This window comes from Melozone crissalis, unplaced genomic scaffold (genome assembly GCF_028551555.1).
Source record: "Melozone crissalis strain CALT ecotype California unplaced genomic scaffold, PUWL_Pcris_2 ptg000035l_1, whole genome shotgun sequence".
NCBI classification, from domain to species: Eukaryota; Metazoa; Chordata; class Aves; order Passeriformes; family Passerellidae; genus Melozone; species Melozone crissalis.
The window spans coordinates 2,834,834-2,853,591 of NW_026535813.1; positions in this window are offsets into that span (position 1 = coordinate 2,834,834).

An 18,758-nucleotide genomic window follows, 5' to 3' on the forward strand; every position below is an offset into this window, starting at 1 on the left:
GAACTCCTGATACCAATTTTTTCTACACAGTTCAGTTTATTTGACTCTTCCTTCTGAGAGTCAACTTTAAATCTTTTGGTCCTTTTACCACAGTATACTCAGGTGATTTAGCTTGTGAAGCAGATGAATCTTTATCCAGCGCCCAGAGGTGAGTGATGTGGACTCTGGCCCAATGCCAGAGGGAAAAACTGGGAGTCTGGCCCAATGCCAGAAGGAGAAAGGGGTGGAGTCCGGTCCAATGCCAGGGTGCCAGAGGAAAAAAAACTGATGCTGAATCTTGGTCCAATGCCAGGGGTGAGAGTGATGTGAGTCTAACTTTTTTCCTTTTGGTCTGCACAGTCGAATTAGTAATGAAGAATACCTGAAACAGGCTTTTAAATACAGGCATTAATGGTCTGCTATTTAATGATTTTATTCTCTGTTTAATGTTATTGGTTCTCTCATCAACTTCTACATACTCTGTATTTTGCAAGGAGTTGTATTTCTCAGCTAACTTAACTCCCAAAGTATTTTTATTTCTTTATATCTCTGTGTATTTAATTCACTGGTTTTCTGTTCTACTTTCACTTAGAGCTTAAATATTTCTTTCAACTCCTTACACTTAAATTTTTGGGTTTTTTTTTTCTTACACTATTCTTCTACACAATACACTTCCCTCTAAGGAAATGTGGTAAAACTTATAATGCACAATCTACATTACTTCTATTTTAATTTGTCTATATTCACTCCCACACATTCTTTCACACCTTCAAGACACAAACTGGATCATTATTGCTAGAAAATCACGGGTCTCTGTAGCCCCCCTTCACCCTGGGGTTGGCCCACAGGTCTCAGTATCCCTGGGCCTCTTGGAAGGGCCCTGACTCTGGTTGCCTCTGGTGCACATTCACCTGTGAGGCTGTCTGTGTGTCACTCACGCTCTTACAGCTACAGCTCCCTCACACACCTGAGGAGCACTAGTCTAGTTTGCAGGTCACACATGCTCTTTGGCCACAGCCTCCACCCGCCCGGGGGACACAAGCCTGGTTTGCAGGTCACACATACACACACTTGCACTGCCCCCTTCCCACCTGCCTGGAAAGTTGAGGCTGACTTCGTGACTTACTCTCACACACACAAGACTACAATAAGGTACTTTTTACTTTCACATAATTTATTACACGTTAAGTATTACTGGCCAGTTTTGGTGTTATTGGATATCCTTTCTACCTAGCTGTTTTTTTGTCTAACTTCAGATGTTTTTCACTATTCTATACTATACTTCTTAGTACTTTGTTGAGACAGGACTTATCTGCTCCTGTATCTACTCAAAAATTCTAATGCTTCATTTAGGCGGCCCACCTCAAAGTTTACCAAGGGCTCTTCTAGATGTTGCATTGGATCTCCTATAGTGTAAAGCCCCTGACCCTCTAATCGTCACCTTTAAGGATCTTCTCTAAATTATCTTGTTCCCTGGCTATTGCCGCATCGAGACTGAGCTTTCTACAAAACCTCCTGGTGTGTCTTGGCTCTCCACAGTAATAGCAATGTCGCTCTCTCAAAGGGCCTTGAGGTGTCTCCATCCCTCTTGCACCTGACAGTACTGGCCTATCCTTGCCTCCTCCTGGTGGTGGACCCGCCCACCCTGCACTTTCTCTAGCTACAGCAACCATGACCTTAGCCTTGGCCTTTGCTCTTTCTTCCTCCCTCCTTAAATACACCTTCAATGCCTCTTTTAACAATTCATTTATGTCCTTCTCTTGCCAATCTTCCATCTTTTCCAGTTTTCTCCTTATATCAGGCCAAGATTTGGTAACAAATTGGACTTTTAGTAACATTTGACCTTCTGGGGTGTCTGGGTCTATTCTAGAGCACAACTGGAAGTTCCGCCTTAGGCGATTAAGCCAGGCAGCAGGAGCTTCATCCTTCTCCTGTGTACCCTCAAATGCCAATTGGGTGTTAGTTCCTTTGGGAACTGACTCTTTGATCTCCCGTATTATCAAAGACCTATATTCCTTCATGGCCTTCCTCCCCTCCTCCTGGTTAGGGTTCCAGCTGGGCTCCGTTAGTGGCAATTTCTGTTCACCTGTTGGCACCTGGGGTCCTGGACTGTTATCTTTCTCCCATATTCTTATGCCAGCCGCCCTTATCATCTGGACCTCTTCTGGGGAAAATAATATACTCAGGATGGAATTCATCTCCCCCCAAGTGTAGATATTTGGACCTAGAAATTGATCCACTTGGTTGGCTATGCCCACTGGGTCCTCAACTAAATGCCCCAACTCTTTCTTGAATCTTCTCACCTCAGAAGCAGTTAGGGGAGCATTCACAAAGCCAACACCTCCCGCTATTCCTCCCATAGGAACCTCTCTGAGGGGAAAGAGTCTCTCCGTCTTGGAGGTCTTGGATCTGGTGCTACAGTATGGCCCATCTTCAGATGCCAAACTACTTTGCGGGATATCTGGGCTACCCTGAACTTTCTGCCCATCAGCAAGTGTATTTGCTGATAGCTGTTTACTGGATGAGGAGACATTTGTGCCCCAACTAGGGGGAGGTAAAGGGGCAGCAATAGGAGGGGGAGAAGAGCCTGAGTGAATATTAAGCGGAGCTGGAGAAGGGGTGGAGAATGCAGCAGGTGGAGTAGGTGCTTGTGGTGATGCAGAAGGAACTGGAGGAGATACTGGGTTTATCATAGCGGAAGCTGAAGAGGTAGAAGGAGAAGTTTGAGCAGGTGGTATTGAGATGGCAGCCGGGGGAAGAACCGGACCTGCCCTTTGAGGTGCTTGTAGAAGAGGATTATAAGGTGGAGGGGCAGAAGGAGGCAAATAATCCAGGGGGTCCCATCTTTTACTAGTTCTATCATCCCCTCCTTCATTCCCTTCTTTCTTCCTCTGTACCTTACAAATTCGCACTCCTTCATCCCCAATAGCGCTCTTTACCCAGCAAGATATATACAGTAATTGCTCAGGATCAGTATCTCCTCGAGCTGTCAGATAATTATTTAATTGTTGGCACATCCACTTATCCTTTGTCCCACACCAAGGCCATCCTCCTTGCACCTCTAATTCTGGCCAGACTTCCATACAATAATGGATCATTTTCACTTTATCTAATCCCTCCGTGGCCTCTATAGAATCCCATTTTACTAACAGTTCTCCTAAGGGACTATTGGGATGTATATACCTCAGTTTCTTGCCGGTATTTTTACTATTAGAACATCCCATTTTTCAGGTCTCAATAACAAAGTCTCAAAGGTGCCTCAACTGACCGGTAATTTCAAAAAAAACTTTGTTTGAGGAGCTTCAGCCTCCTCCACTGAACTTCAAATTTCTGCCTGATGCTCAGGACTTTATACTGAAACAACTGCCCAATCTCTTGATTGCCCAACTTTCCCCGCGTCAGGTCTTACATCTATCGGGACTTGAACACACGAAGCCTAGGCCAAAGAATCCGGGTCGTGCCTGACTCCCTCAGTCAGGAAAAACAACTGCCTGATTTTTAGTTTGCCTAACTCGCCAATTTTTAGGCTTCACCGTATCAGGACTTAAAAGCAAACCACAGCCTCCTTCGCTGGGGTTTGTGCCTGACTCCCTTTGTCAGGACTTACTTTGCCTGCAGGGCTTGCGAAAACACCCGAATCTTTCTCGGGACTGACAAATCTTACGCGAATCTTTCTCGAGACTTACAAAAGTGCTTGACCTCCCTTTGTCAGGACTTTGGGGTGCGTGCCACTCATACACAGTAATTCACTCCGCACGCCCGGAGTGGGGGGCCCTTTATTCCCCCTTGGGAGACGACTTCACTCGCGCTAATTCCACTCGCTTTCCCCTGTTTCCGGCCTGCCCCTTCGCAGGAGTCAGGAAACGCGGTACTGAGGGGTCCCACTCACTTCGAAGGTCCGGCTGCCGGCCCTCGTCTCACTCACACACTTGCGCACGTCTCCCACTCCCGCCACCGGGTTTCTCACCAGTCCGGTGCTCCGGTGCTCCTCTGCGTCGCTGTCCTGAGCCGATCCCTGGTCCTAGTAGCCAGCTGTCCTCTGAAGATCCAAGATGGCCAGTCCTGAGTCTTCTTGCGGCGTGGCTATTCCGGACGAGAGCCCCCAGCTGAAATAAACAGGGCCAGGAGACTTCTTCTCCTTTTTCAATGCCTTTATTAAAAGTGATCAGCTCAGGATTGGGTGGCTCGACGGGTCTGCAGTCTCCGTCGTCTTCCCGGGCGACTCAGAGGAGGAGGATATGCGCAGCTCTGTCCGCAAGGGGCAGAGCTGGGGATCAAGTCCTCGTGGGAGCCTTTAGGGCCTGCTGATCCCGTCAGATGGTACTTTTGCCAGCTCAGTCAGCCTGGTCTCACCGCCGGGGTCGTCTCTCTTGGTCAGGGCGAGAGGCTCTGAAGGTGTTTTGCATCTCTGCAGGTTCAGCATTCGGCTCCTCACGTCCAGACATCACTCCAGTCTCTCAACTCTTAGGTGGCTCGTTGTTTTGGGGTTTTCTCCGTACACCGGGGGACCCATGCTGCATTGTGGTCTTGGAGTCACTTTGCATAGCCCCCCCCCACCTTCTCAGGTCTCTTCTACTGTTCGGGAAGGTTCCCACCCTTCTGGGAAAGGTACAACTTAGCCTCGGGCGAGGCTCTGCTGATACAAAAGGAGCGATTAGCCACAACGACTCGTGATTACAATAACAAAACACGAAGAACTTCAGCAGCTACCCGTGGTCTGGCTGCTTTTTGTAACTTTTTCTCACAAAAAAAATATTACCCGAATTTTGTTCATAACAGGAAGGTTATAAGAAAATAATATTTTTAAATGGCAATAAAAGAAAAAATGTGAAAGTATAAGGCTGGGAACACAATATTACCTCATCCATTCCTATCTGTTTCCCCACTCGTTCGCAGTTTCACCACCCCCCCAGCCTCTATGCCGGCTCCGGCACAGCCTGTCTGTCCCAGTCCATCTGTCCCAGTCCTGGCCACCTGTCTCAGTCCGCTGTGAAATAAGCAGGGCCAGGAGACTTCTTCTCCTTTTTAATGCCTTTATTAAAAGTGATCAGCTCAGGATTGGGTGGCTCGACGGGTCTGCAGTCTCCGTCGTCTTCCCGGGCGACTCAGAGAAGGAGGATATGCACAGCTCTGTCCGCAAGGGGCAGAGCTGGGGATCAAGTCCTCGTGGGAGCCTTTAGGGCCTGCTGATCCCGTCAGATGGTACCTTTGCCAGCTCAGTCAGCCTGGTCTCACCGCCGGGGTCGTCTCTCTTGGTCAGGGCGAGAGGCTCTGAAGGTGTTTTGCATCTCTGCAGGTTCAGCATTCGGCTCTTCACGTCTAGACATCACTCTAGTCTCTCAACTCTTAGGTGGCTCGTTGTTTTGGGGTTTTCTCCGTACACCGGGGGACCCATGCTGCATTGTGGTCTTGGAGTCACTTTGCATAGCCCCCCCCACCTTCTCAGGTCTCTTCTACTGTTCGGGAAGGTTCCCACCCTTCTGGGAAAGGTACAACTTAGCCTCGGGCGAGGCTCTGCTGATACAAAAGGAGCGATTAGCCACAACGACTCGTGATTACAATAACAAAACACGAAGAACTTCAGCAGCTACCCGTGGTCTGGCTGCTTTTTGTAACTTTTTCTCACAAAAAAAATATTACCCGAATTTTGTTCATAACACGCTGTGCTGGCCGTGCATTGCGAGGGGGGGGCTGGGGGTGTTTGTCCTGCCGTGTGGACCGTGGTTACCGCGCTCACCGCACTGAAGGGGGGTCCGGTCTCTCCCATCCCCAGCTGCCTTGACTCTGTCGGCTCCCGCCGCTGCAGCCGGGGTCAGTCGGCTGCTTTGTCTCTGCCGGGTCAGCCACCATCAGCCATGTGGGGGCTATCCACGCTCCAGCTCGGCCTGCACCGTAACACTCCCTCCGGGCGATTCCGCCTGCAGACCTCGCCTTTGGAGGACCGAGACTCGGAGTCATGCCGAGTCTCCCCGTCCTGCCCTGAGCTCCGTTCCCTTGGTAACCACAGCTCCGGGTGCTCAGGGAAAATCTCTAAAGGAATCACCTTATCGAAACACTAAAAGTTCAGTTAAAAGAAAGCCCTCTCCTGATTCTTCCTAAAAATACGGGAGAAAGGCTATAGAACATAAACAAACTTAAGAGAAATAGGAAAATGGTCCTAAGTAAGCAGAAGATCTGAAAATCTTTAGAGATGGGTACAGAGGAAGAATAGAGAGGTCATAAGCTCTAATTTTTTTGGAGAACAAATACCATCTAGACCCTGTGATAATTTTAAAAGTGGGTCCTCAAGAAGAAGGATTGGAATTTGTAATAGACACAGGGGCAGAGAGAACCTGCCTGTTAAATATTCCAAAAGGTTATAGTGTGAGCAAATATATAGTGAAAGTAACAGGGGCAGAAAGAGAAAGTTTTACATTTCTGGTCATTAAAGACGTGGTAATTGAGGGAAGAAACTAAAATTTAGATGGGAGATATGTTATTGGTCCCAGGGGCAGGTAGCAATTTATTGGGAAGGGTCTTACAAGTGCAATTAAGAATAGGAGTTCTATCAGAAAATGGGAAAATGACAGCTAGAGTTTTAAAATTAAGCCAAGAAGATGAAGAAGGAAAAAAAATCAACAAAGAAGTTTGGGCTGGAGAAGGAAATAAGGGAGGATCAAATATCAACCCCATAAGGGTTACAATTGAGAGAGAAGATTGTCCCATACGTGTACGTCAGTATCCTGTATCTTTAGAAGGATGGGAAGGTTTGAAGCCAGTAATAGAAGGACTAATAAAGGATGGGGCATTATAACCTTGTATGTCTCCTCATAATATCCCTATTCCCCCAATAAAGTCTGATGGGAGTTATAGACTAGTACAAGATTTAAGAGAAGTTAATAAAAGAACTCAGACTCACGACCCAGTGGTAAAATATCTTAGACACTTAATAAATAAAAGTAGCTAGAAACCCAACCATGAGAAAATTGCAAGAATTTTATTCCTTCTCCCTCCCTCCTCAAAGAGGGAGATCAGAAAAATTACCTGGATTATTGAAATATTATAGAATGTAGATTGAGGAGTACAAACAGGCAGCAAAATTTGTGTATGAAAAATTGACAGAAAGAGATGATATAAAACGGACCAAGGAAGATATTGTTAAACTAAAAGAGTTAAGCTAAAACTAGTCTAAGTACCAGCTTTAGGCTTACCTTTGTTTGAAAAATCCTTTATCATTTATCCATAAATACAGAAAATGGAGTAGCTCATAAAATTTTAATTCAGGAGTGAGGAAGAGTAAAAAAGATCTAGTAGCTTATATATCAAAGATGTTAGACCCAGTAAGCCTCAGCTAGCCAGTATGTATTTAAGCCATAACAGCTACTGCAATCCCAGTAAAAAAGTTGTAAGCTTACTCTTGGAAGTAAATTAGTTAGGTTCACCTCATACCGTCTGAGGTGTGTTGAATCAGAGAAAAAAAAAAAGTAACAGGAGAAGAAAGAGAGAAGTTGAAGTAGGGAGGTGGTTAGGAAACTCTGAGATGTTAGAATGTGAAGTGATGACATCTTGGTGCTAGAAGAGAGCAGAAGTGTGAATGCGGGGGTTTTTTTGCATGAAAGACAGGGAAGTGTCTTAACACATGGTTGTTAGGAGGTTATTCAATGTCGAACTGAGGTTCAGAAAGAGTTTAGCAGAACGGGCCCTCCTTGAAGAGAAAAGAGGATAAGTTGACTAGAGAAAGAAAAAGAATGTCAGGAGCACCTGGGGAAGCCAGGTTTGGGGTTGTCAAGGTTGGGAAGTGTCTGACCGCTTCCTACCAGCGGCGGGGTCTCGGAGATTGCGGCAGGGATCGATTCATGGAGGTGACCTGGTGGCGGTGCTGGCAGCAGAGGACACAGGTTTGCCGACTAGGAGCGGGCTGGCTCCGTGGCGGAACTGCCAGGGTGGCTCCCAGACTGTCGGGGTCCCGAGTCCAGGATGGCAGCATCGGCCCTGGTAAGTGGGCTGAGAGAGAGAAGGAAAGAGGAAGAGGGAGAAGAAGAGAGACAGAGGAGGCAAAAGAGACCCAAGGCAGCCCCCAGGGTCCCCATGCCCGTGGCTGTTCACCCCTGCTCCGGCCCTGCAGCGAAGTGGCAGCAGCGGGGGAAGGGCGAAGAACAGCATTGACAGCAAGGCTGTGAAAAGAGGGGCAGGGGGCCAGCACTAAAAGATAAAGTCAAAGCAGAGATTGATGACTCTCCAAAGCTCACAAAGCGGTTTGTTTTTCTTAAGTAAGAAGTTTTTTTTTGGTTTTTTTTTGTGTGTTTTGTTTGCTGTTAAAGAGAAGGTTTTTCCTGAAGCATGGGTTTGTAAGGCTAAAACAATTAAATGCTGCCCAGAAAGTAAAAAGCAATAGATGTGATACATCTCGTGTTAAAATTGGCCTAGCTTTTCTTATTTAACTAACTGTAACTCACAGAAAGAAGAATTTGCCTCTGCAGCTATTAGCACAGCTGGATATAAGAAGAGGCTGCTGTTGACAAAGCTTTTACCTAAACCCAGAAAGTCTGGAAGAAAAGCGAATGGTAAAAGTTAATGCAGTATTATCTTTCTTTTATTGCTATGCTATGAAGAAGTCCTTTCCAGGTACTACTGAAACAATGATCAGAATCACGGAAAGAGGGTGGATTCATGCCAGCAGAATCAAAAGACTTGTGAAGAAACCTGAAAAATGGACTATCGCATTTAAACTGGGTGATACCGAACTGACTTTCCAAGGGGGACTGAGTAGTAATAGTTTGGGAAAAAAACCCAAATGATCCAAGAAATGTACAAAGAATAACACTGAATTAAGAAATAAGATAACGCTTATATCGCTGGTTTCGAGCACTGCCTGAATAAAACATCTCCTTGGGGGAGGAATACTTCAGATAGAAGGATCAAGACTGTTTTTGTATTCTGACCTTAGCCTGAGAATTGTACAGGGGAGAAGGGGAATTACCATTTCCATTAGTAAACTTTATTTGATTCATTCCAATACTGGACATGCGAGCTGGGTTATAAGTAAATGCTTAAATTGTGAGAGTAATTAGTATTGTAGTTCACAAAATTTATGCTCTTATTGCAAAAAAGTGTTAAAGTAATAACTTTGTTTTATGGATGGGAATCATTAGTGCCTGTTGAATGAGAGATACCTGAAGAACGGTAGGAGACCACAGTTAAAGGATGTCAAAAACAATTTGCCTGGAAATTAGTTAAGAGAAAGTAACAAGGAAATAGAGGACAAGACCAGATTGGCCTCTGTATTTCGCCACCGAGAAGATCAAATACACCTGCTGTGGGCTGCAACCTCACAGGCATGGGAGGTGGGGGTATAAGCCATACTGGACCTCTGTTATTCCTGTTTCTGGCACTCATTTGTTGTCTTTTCCCTTTCGAGATACCAGCAAGATTGTGTCACAAATGCTACAGAAAGCATCATATGGAAAGAAACCAAAGTTCCTCTTTTATTACACACACCTATGTCAACAGCCACTGTTATAACCCATCCAAATTAAGAACCTGTAGGCAAAACGGAGTAAATTATTGAATTACAAGAAACTTAGGAAAAAGTGGTAATAGATTTAGAACTGAATGTCCAAAAGGAGAGGGATGGATTTGTTTTATATTTAATCTTTAGGATACAGTCCAAGATTTAGTAAAAAAGCAAATAGTAAACGAAAAGGTAAAACCAGCACAGAAATTTAACTCTCTATTGACTCCAAATTATTTATTGAGTCGTATTACAAGACTCCAAGCAGTTACAGAAATGGTAGCAAATAAAGCCGCCCAGGCATTAGAGTTAATATCAAGTCAGCTAAGCCAAACAAAACCTGTAGTGTATCAGAATAGGTTGGCTTTGGACTATTTATTGGCCAAAGAAGGGGATGTTTGTGGAAAGTTCAATATATCAGATTGTTGAAAATTGATGACCACAGAAAAGTCATTCTAGCAAAAGCAAAAGAAATCAAAGAAGAAAAATATATATATGCATATAATAACCCAGGTACCAGTCCAAAAATGAGAAAACAATGTTAAAATCTAGCTGGTGGGGTAATGTATTAGAAGAAATTAAGATCTTTCATTTTGTGTTGCAACTGTTTCTGTATTTCTTCCTTGTGTAATCCCCTTTTTTATTTTGCCAGCATAGTCCAGAAGATGCAAGTAGATAAGAAATATTGCTCAAGCCAAATGATTTACAAAGAATAAGAGTGGGGATTGTGAAAAATGCATGTATTTTATGATTGGCTTTTCACAAATATTAAAATGAATATTATATGTGTTGTGTTAGAAAGTAATGTTGTATTAATTTTCTCAAGTACTGTGTTAAATATAGTTTTAGGTTATAAAAATTGTTAAAATAGAAACTATGCTATGTAAGATGCTTTGTTTAAAAGAAAGCACTTGCAGCAAGATAGCAGCCACAGGACACCTAAATCTTTCAGAGAAAAAGAATTTATTGCCTTCTTGTGAGAAGAAACTAACTTCTTCCTGCCTCAAAGGCGCTATTAGGATTAGAGGGAAGAAGTTGATAAAGACCAGACAGAATCCTGTGTTTGAATGGAATTTATGCATCATGTATGAAGTATATGAATATGCAACGGGCTATTGTTCTTAAGGGTTAATCCTTTGTTAATGGGCTTCCTTTTTCGGCTCATGATGCCCAGAAAAAGGTACCCAGACATCCGTAAGTCTTTGTTTTTATTGTCTCATATTGTCCTAATTCAATTTGTCCAAATTGTATTACTCTAATTGTGTTACTATTCTTTTTAACCATTTTATTACTATTAAACTTTTAAAAATTTAAAAACAAGTGATTGGCCTTTTTCACAGCCCCCATCCTCAGGTCTAAATTATCAGGGCATCCCCACAGACTGAGTTCGATTCTGAAGGACGAGGGGAAAAGTTGTTACCTCTCTGGGGAAACAAAGGGTGTCCGAACGTGGGCAAATCCGGGCGGGGGCCGCGCTCCCTGGTGAAGGTCCGGCAGGGGTCTCGGGAGTCTCCGCTCCCTCCGCGAAGGGCCGATCAATGCAATACACACATTCCGTCACCAGATGTCACCCTTGCGCCAGGAATGACACAAGAACAGACGAGAGACCCAAATGCAAGAGGAGAAAAGAAGGCTTTATTACAAAAGATTATTCCGTTTTTATAGACCGATGCATTTCACTTGATTGGCTAGTTAATAAAAAACATCTTTCTCACACACCGTCCTTGAGAAGAACAGGAAAACAAGGTGGAAAAACACCACCTGCAGACTGTTTATACTAACAAGTTATCGCATTCCTACAGCTTACTAAAAATTCTCACAAGCCACTGTGAGAAACGATTGCTGTTTCACTCTCCCTGACCAGCTGGCATCCACATATAATCTCCTAAGCATTCAAACATTTTTTCTTTTTCAGTGTATACACATCTACTTTCAGTTTTTTCTATTGACCAATACGAATGGGGGGTTTCTGGCATCCACCTGGTGTGTGTCATTTGCTGCTAGATATCTTTTACATGGCGTTTCTCCTACTTCTATAGTATACATTTTCCCTTTTCTTGATAAACACTCTTCCCCTATTATTGTTGATTTAAGCTTCCACTCTCCTTCCCTTCTTTTGGGTACTACCATGCTTTTTCTTGATGTAATCCATTTTAGCATGTCTAGGGGACCTAAACTGATACCGTCCCATGGCCAAATCTCACTTAAGTGTGTCCCCCCACACATCCAATAATCAGTCAAATTAAATTCTTTCGTAATCTTTTCCACCATATCGATAAAAAGATTCTTACCATATATTTGTCCCTCTCTATCCCTTTGTCTTTTCAATTGCACTTCTTTCTCTTTGAATATATCTTCTAAATTGGTTTCATTTCTTGTTCAAAACATACCCATCTGTCCTAGGTTGACTATATGATGCTTTTATCCCAAATCGTCTTGTTCTGTTTATGCTGAATAATAAGTTTTGCACCTTTAAGACTTGTTCCAGAGACTGAAGGGGGGAGAGAAGAAGTGTACAGTTTGTTTTCAGACACTGCACTCACTCCTCCACATTCCTGCTCCTGGACTGCAGATGAGCTGACAGCAGGACAGAGTTCTCCTTTGCTTTTAGTTAGTTTTAGCTAGCTGAGGCAGAGAAGTTCCCTGGACAGTGTTTTTTTTTCATTTTTTCCCTTTTCTTTGGACCTGTTTAAACCTGCTCTGGACTGAACACCCAGGGGAGCAACGGCAGCTCACACCTGTGGCCACCAGGCCGGGCCTGGGCCGCGACAGCACTGGAGGGACTGATAAGTGACTGAGTGAGCTGAGCTGCAACCCGGGGAAGGGACTTTCTGAGTTTGTCATCTCTTTTGGAGCAGCAAGGGGTTTTATTGTTTAATATTGTTTAGGTTTTATTGTTGAATAAACAGTTTTTTTCCACTTTTCTCCAAGGAGGTATTTTCTCCCAAACCGGTTGGGGGGAGGAGCCAATTGAATCTGCTTTCCTAGAGGAGCCCCTTTGGGGGTTCTCTCCCAAATTTGCCCTGAACCAGGACACCATCTTTCTTTCATAGGGCACTCTCCTGACATGCTCTGGCTTGGGTTTGCAATATTTTTAGCCAGCCAGTACATCTTATTATCCTCTTTACAGATTGTTAATTGTGAGTGATGGATACATTTGGGATTCATGTTTTTGTGTACTCTGATTAATACACTTACTGTATCTCCTCTATACAAGGGATAGTAACACGTCTCACAAGCGTTTCCTCCACTTCCACCGAAGTGGATGAGTAGTAGCGTTGCTATGAGTGGGAGTCTGGTACGGACTGGCCTCCTCACCTCTCGAACCACAGGGGTTTTCTTGGTGCCCTGAGAGTATTTCCCGGATGTAGTTTCCAATCCAGTCTTGCCTCTCGCCTCTGGTTTCCCCTTCTTCTGGAGACATTCTGCCATGACCCTTATCGTACCGACTCCCTTCCCTCAATTTGGTCCCAATTAGGGTTGCTCTATGGAACAGTATCAGAAACGGAGATGTTATTTTTATTGTCAATTCTTAGCTGAACAAAACTTAAACTTATACTATAACTATAACAAACATTAACAAACTTTAAGGATATAAGGAGCACAATGTAGATGCTTCCATGGGGGGTTATGTTCAGGGTTGTGCTTCTTTCAGTGTTTTCCTCACTACCAATTTCAAGTCCTTATCATTTCTGTTGGCTGTAGTCCATTCACTTGCCTCAGCTGGGGGTTGTACTGGACCCTTCACTTGACTTGCATGAGTCCATCCCCTCCTCCTTTGTTCTTACTGCAGTGTTCGTTGTAAGCAGCACCTGGAAGGGGCCTTCAAAGCGAGCAGTTAGTGGAGGGTTTTCCCATTATTTAATACCATGTATTTTACAGTTCAATGGGGAAGTTTGGGGGGGTAGTCCTTTTTCCTTAGTTCTTCTAGGGTTGTTGTTACTGTTTCTATATATTTTTGCATTGTCATCCCTCCCTCTAGATGTTCCCCAATACTGTACGGGGTAAGCAAGAAAGGCAGCCCAAACAAAATTTCATAAGGAGAGACCTCTAGATCTGTTCTGGGTCTTGTTCTTATTCATCATAGGGCTAGTGGTAAACATCTGACCCAATTCCATTGGGTTTCTAAGACCAATTTTTTTAAGATATTCTTTAAGATTTGATTCACCCTCTCGACCTTCCCAGAGCTCTGAGGGTGCCAAGGGGTGTGTAACTCCCACTTTATTCCCAGGGCCCTGATGACTTGTTGCAGAACACTGGATGTAAAGTGGGGGCCATGATCCAAATCAATAATATTTACTAGTCCCTATCTCGGAATAATTTCTTCCAAGAGAACTTTTGTCACAGTTTGGGCTGTCTCCCTTCTCGTGGGGAACGCTTCAACCCAGTGGGTTAGATGATCAACTATGACCATTAGGTGTTTATATCCATGGGCTGGAGTTAATTCAGTAAAATCAACCTGAATACTCTGGAAAGGTCTTACGGCTAATTTCCTCCCTCCCGGAGTGGTTTCTCGCATCATCTTTTTGTTGACTTTTTGGCAGGTTAAACATTCTCCTGTGATGGATCTGGCTATTTCATATATTCCCATCCCCATGTAATATTTCAGGAAATGATCACATATTCCTTGTGTTCCCCAGTGAGTTTATTGGTGTATCTCTTCCATCACTTTTTTGGTTATTATTTGGTTGAATATTTGTCGCCTGTCTCGGGCCCACCACTTTCCATCCTCTGTTTTTCCCCTCCCATTTTCTCTATTTCTTTTAGTTCCTTGTTGAAAATTGGTACCCCCCTCTTCCCTTATGTTTCCCTGGTCTTCTTTTACCCTTAGGACTATGACTGGGTCCCCCATTTCCAAGACTGCTTCTTTGGCCACCAGGTCTGCTAATTTGTTTCCTTGGATTTCATGGGTATCTGCGCGAGGGCGTACACGGCCCTAAGTCCAGCTAGCTGAAGGGGTAAAGCGGCCGACGTCCCTGCGCATCTGAGGCCAGCCCCCCTTGGCGTCCTGGCCTCGGGCTGGGCTGGATTGCGGACTTGGGTTCGCGCTGGACGAGACGAGAGAGGAGGCGACCACTTGCTGGGGGTAAAACGTCGGTTTATTGAAGAGCCCACATGCGGCACAGGGCAAACCAACAGGTGGAAAAGCCCACAGCAAAATGGCCCCGAACACGGGGGGAGACAGAGTTTTACAGGGAAGGGGTGGAGACGGGAGGGGAAGCCCAGCTAACCAATAGGGGAACATGTGGGGAGGTACATAAGAAAACTGACACAAGAACTTATCCAATAAACATAGAACAAAGGAGGGGCCCCGGGACGCCAGCCAACCACCACCCCCAGAGAGAAGAATGTTCTAGAAAGCAGGGAGGAGTGGGGAGTGATTGACTGGGCTCAGGGAGGAGGAAAACTTTACTTATATGGTGGGATAAGGGAGGAGCAGTTATGTAACTTGGGAGATTGACAATTAACTGGGGCAGGGGTAACCATAGTAACATAACTGCCAAAGGCTCTGTGGCGGGAAAACTGGAGGGGGAAGAACCATTTTACAAAGAACAGGGGGGAACAGTACATAAAATGGGGGAGCAAAAACAAGAAACTTAAAAACACACTACAACAGGTATCCACTTTTTGGTGGCCTTTAATATGGACTATGGCAATTTCTTTTGGTCTTCTGAGGGATTCGAGTACTTCCCTGATCAGACTTTCACGTGCCAGATTTTTCCCCTTTGAATTAAGGTATCCCCTCTCTTGCCAGATTTTTCCAAAGGTATGAGCTATCCCAAAGGTGTAACAAGAATCAGTGTAGATTGTCCCTATATAATCTACTAATAAATCTAAACCTCTCTTTAGGGCATATATCTCACAACTTTGTGCAGATCAATTTGAGGGTAATTTCCCTTTTTCTTTTATTTCCCCCGCTTCAGTAATGGCATATCCTGATGCCCTTTTTCCCATTACAATTTGAGAGGATCCATCTATATACAGGACCCTTCCATATGGTAAGGAGTCTTCTTCTAGGTCTTCTCTTACTTTTGTGAGTATCTCAATTAGCTCTATACAATTATGCTCTAAATTTTCCATTGGTTCCCCAGTTAAGAACTGAGCAGGATTTAAACATTTTCAGGTGACAATCTCTATATTCTCTATATTCATTAGGGTTATTTCATACCTCAAGATTTGGCTGTCTGTTAGCCACTGAGGAGCTTTTTTGGCCTAACACTGCCCTCAAGTAGTGGGGTGTGTGCACTCGAATCCTCCCCATTGAATGTAAGCTTTAGAGTGCCTTCTAATAAGGTAGCTGTGGCTGCCACACCTTGAATACAGGCTGGCCACCCTCTTGCAACTGGATCCAATAATTTTGACAGATAAGCCACCAGCTTCCTGCTTCCCCCTGAATCTTGGGTCATTAATCCATATGCTATCCCTTCATTAACATTAACAAACAGATCAAATGGTTTTCTTAAATTAGGCAGACCCAAAACGGGGGCTTTCGTTGATCGAGCCTTTAAGTCTTGGAACCGTTCATTGTCCTCCAGAGTCCAGGCTTCAGGTTTTGTGCTTATTAATTTTTCATACAAAAATTTTACAGATTGAGTGTACTGATCAATCCATAATTTACAATAGCCCATTAGACCTAATAGCTTTCTTGCATCTCTTTTAGTCTTGGGTCATGGAATTGACAGGATCCCTACAACTCTTTCAGGACTGAGTTTTTTGTACCCTTTTCCAATTAGATGCCCCAGGTGCTTTACCTCTTCTTCTACAAATTGGAGTTTTTTCTTTGATACTTTTAATCCTTTTTCTCCCAGGATATTTAGTAAACTTATACTGGCCTGTTGGACCTGTTCTTGATCTTTGCCTGATATTAGTAGGTCATCCACATATTGTAGAATTTGTATGTCTTCCCTGGGTACACAAGACTTTATAAGAGTCTAAGGCTCATCCAAATAGGTTAGGGAACTCTGTGAATCCTTGTGGGAGGTGGGTCCACCTAAGTTGTTGTTTACATTTGCAGTCTGGGTCTTCCCATTCAAAGGCAAACCAATTCCTGCTCCCCACCTCTAACGGACAGGCCCAGAAAACATCCTTCAAATCTATTACTGAGAACCATACATGCTCTCATGGAATTTGACTGAGAAGAGTATATGGATTTGATATGATTGGATATCTGGAAATAGCTGGTTTGTTAATTTCCCTCAAATCCTGCCCAATCAATAGGTTCCATCAGCCTTTTTGACAGCTAGAATGGGTGTATTATGTGGTGACATGCATGGTTCTAGTATGCCTTCTTTCATGAGTCTCTGTATCACAGGTGTTAGTCCTCTCTGGCCTTCAGGGGAGATGGGATATTGTTTTATCTGAACAGTGTGGAAACCCAGGGCACAGGAATATTTCTCTGTCTGCTCTGGGGCGCCCTGACCCCCAGGGGAGCACTGACTTTGACCCTCATTCATGGAGAAAGTTTCCTAGACTTCCAGATAGACTAGAATCCACAAAAGTGTGAAATAGATTGTAGAGAGTAGTGTAGGTGTATCACCTAGGTGAAAAAAATAGGTTTTGGGAGTTTTAGTATGTTGTGGATGGAAGCAAGATGGAGGGCACAGGGTGTCGTCCTGAGTTTCTTCTTCATGCTTCTTCTTCCTTCTTCTTCATGGGTTTGGGTGGCATTTTGTAATTGGACAGAAAAGTCCGCATTGCGTGCTTCCAGGGATCAGTTACTGGGTTAAAAAGGAAAATAATCTAGATGTCCTTTCTTAATTAGATAGTTTAGCCTTAAAAGACCTTGTAACAAGAGATAGCTATTTTGTGCCTTCAAATTAAAAGCTGCCAAACTCATGGTTGTGAGACTGTTTTACTGATAAGAAATAATAAACACCTGAGTCTGAACATGAATTACCATCTCAAGTGCCTTCAATCCAGACCCAGAGAAACCGAGAGAACAGGAGGAATTTCTGACTGCATTTCTATCTTAATTGGTTGGATATTTAACAACCCTCGCCCTCCTCCTTCTGCCCAGATTATTGGGTTAATTTCTCCCATATCCCATTCAGTTAATAACATTATTTGGGGTACCATCCCCCCCTCCTTTGGAACTACTCCAATTCCCATCTTGACTTGCAGGTCCTGCCCCAATAAGTTACAACCTAGTTTCGGGATATAAAGGAAATCAGCCCTGCATTCTTCTGACTTGCCCTTTATAATTATGCTCTCTGTAACCTGGACTCTGAACAGTTCCCCTTTTGCTCCCAGCACTTGGCAGATCTTTTTGCTTAGCTGAGCCCCTTTGTGGAGCTTCATCATACAGGATTGATCAGCACCTGTGTCCAATAAAAACTCATATTCTTTGCTCTGGAGGCCAATTTCGAAGTTTACCAGGGGCTCTATCTGGTGTCCAATCTCATCCTCCCAGAGCATAGAGCCCCTGACACCCCTAATCATCATCTCCTCTCAGAATCTTCTCCAGGGTGTCCTCTTCTTTCTCAATTGCTTCATCCATTTGAAATTTTTTACAGAAACGCTTAATGTGCCCTTATCAGCTGCAGTAATAGAAATATACATCATCTAATGGTGGTTTTTTCCATTTACCCAGTTTCCCTTTATTTTCTACTCCCCCTCTTGGCTCCCCTCTTCCCACTCCTACACTTTCTCTTGCTACCACCACCATAATTTTTGCTTTTGTTCCGTTCTTCTCCTCATCTTTCCTTAAATAAATTTTCAGACCTTCCCTTAACAGATCGTTAATTCCCCTTTCTTGCCAGTCTTCCAATTTTTCTAATGTCTGTCTAATGTCAGGCCAAGCTTTGGTAACAAACTGTACTTTTAATAATACTTGGCCCTCTGGTCCATCAGAATCAATGTTGGAATGTAACTGAAAATTTGGTTTTAATCAATTGAGCCATGCCCCTGGGGACTCATCCTTTTCCTGATTCCCATCCAATGCCAATTTGGCATTGCTGCTTTTGGGTACAGATTATTTTATGCCTCTTATAATTAGGGTCCTGTAGTCTTGCATGTTTCTCCGGCCCTCTTCCTGGCTGGGATTGCAATTTGGGTCTACTACAGGGAGATTTTGCTCACCCGGGGTCCAGTATGATTTTCCTTCTCCCAGATCTTAATCCCTGCTGACCTTATGAGGCATATCTCCTCTGGGGAGAAGATGTTGATAATAAAATGGAGCTTCCCTCAGGTATATATATATTGGGACCCAGGAACTGATCTATTTGCTGTGCTGTGCTAATTGGGTCTTCCACTAAACTAACTAGCTCTTTTTAAAATATTCTTACTTCAG